The sequence below is a fragment of the Petaurus breviceps genome, unplaced genomic scaffold (genome assembly GCF_028583685.1).
Source record: "Petaurus breviceps papuanus isolate PSGF00001 unplaced genomic scaffold, PetGlider_PUasm1.0 178, whole genome shotgun sequence".
In the NCBI taxonomy this organism is placed as follows: Eukaryota; Metazoa; Chordata; class Mammalia; order Diprotodontia; family Petauridae; genus Petaurus; species Petaurus breviceps.
In genome coordinates this window covers 33,055,474-33,056,997 of record NW_027185777.1, presented here as the reverse complement: position 1 = coordinate 33,056,997, position 1,524 = coordinate 33,055,474, and the positions used below count along the sequence as shown (strand labels likewise).

General features: G+C 45.5%; 1 pseudogene; it reads left to right on the top strand.

Moving 5' to 3' along the window:
* Window positions 1-148: 148 nt before the first annotated feature.
* LOC138159846 (eukaryotic translation initiation factor 4 gamma 1 pseudogene) lies at window positions 149-1,140 on the top strand (annotated as a pseudogene).
* The last annotated feature ends 384 nt before the right edge of the window (window positions 1,141-1,524 follow it).

Here is a 1,524-nt window from a genome sequence, read left to right as displayed (position 1 = left end):
TTATTGCTCCCTGTGATCACCCAACCACACCCATCCCAGCTCCCCTTTACCAGAACCTTGATGAGATAGCCAACCAAGTGGTGGCAATATCTGTGTCCAAGAAGAGACAATAAGCATGTGCTGTGGTTAGAAAGTCAGTCTCCTAAGGATGGTGAGCCAAACCCTGAGTCTGAGGGGGCCTACTGAGGCTGATGAGATGTGAGAGGGCTAGGAAGACAAGATGGATGATGATGAGAACATTCAGCCTGTGAACTAGAAGTGACAGTACAAGTCAGATCAGTGCAAGCCTTCAAATCCTGAGGAGGAGCAGTATGACCATGAATTGTTCCTTGGATTCTATTTCATTGTTGCCAGTATGCAAAAGCTACAGGGTCTGCCTCACATCAACGATGTGGTGCTGGAAAAGGCAAGAGAGTCACAACTACAGTTTCCAGACTCCACCTGCCTAACCATCACGAACTCTGGCCCTGACTTCATCTTATTTTTGCCGACCTGAGTCAGTCCAACTTCAAAAATCAAGGCTCCCAAGGCGGGGAGGCTGGCTGGGGACCAGGCAGCAAACTACCCCAGGACCTGGTGGGCCTTGACCCACCAGGCCTTTGGAAGGAGCCATGGAAAATCATTGTCACAGTATTGCTCAGTGATCATGTGAAGCTTAAAGAAGCCAAGAAGGCCTGGAAGTCCAGTAAAAAAAAAAACAAAACAACATAGCCCTAAAGAAATAAGATTGGGGAGAAGAAGATACCTTTGGCAGGAAAACCCAGGACCTGTTCCAGAGGGTGTGAACCTTTCTGAGCAAGCTGACACCACAGGTGTTCCAGCAGCAGATGAATCAGGTAAAGCAGCTGGCCATTGACAGAAAGGAGCACTTCAAAAATGGTCATCAACCTGATCTTCAAGAAGGTCATCTTGGAGCCCAACTTCTCAGTGGCCTATGCCAATATGTACCACTCTCTCATGGGACTGAAGGTACTCACCACCAAGAAGCTCATGGTCATAGTCAATTTCCAGAAACTGTTGCAAAATGAAAAGGAGGCAGAAAAGGGTAAATTACATTACATGAAGAGGCATAAAGACCTAAGGGAGATGAAGATTGAACCTTACTCTCATCATATTTGTCTGAAAGACGGAATAACATAGGTATAGAAATCTAATTTACTGTATAGGAGGTAGGAGGGGAAAGGGGAAGGTAAAGGGAGGGGGTAGATAGAAGGGAGGCAAGAAATCATAAGGGAAAAAAGGGAGGAGGCTGATAACGGGGCACAAATTGAGGGATGTGGGAGCCAAAAACAAAACTCTAGTGAGGAGGGAAAGGGAGAAAGGAGAAAGAAAACCATAAATGGTGTGTTTGTGTGAGGGGAAAGGATGTAGGGAAAGACACAGACAGTAATCATAACAGTCAATGTGACTGGGATGAACTCTCCTATAAAATGGAAGCAGATAACAGAGTGGATTAAAAACCATGATCCCACAATATGGTATTTACAAGAAACACATGTGAAATGATGGGATACACACAGAGTA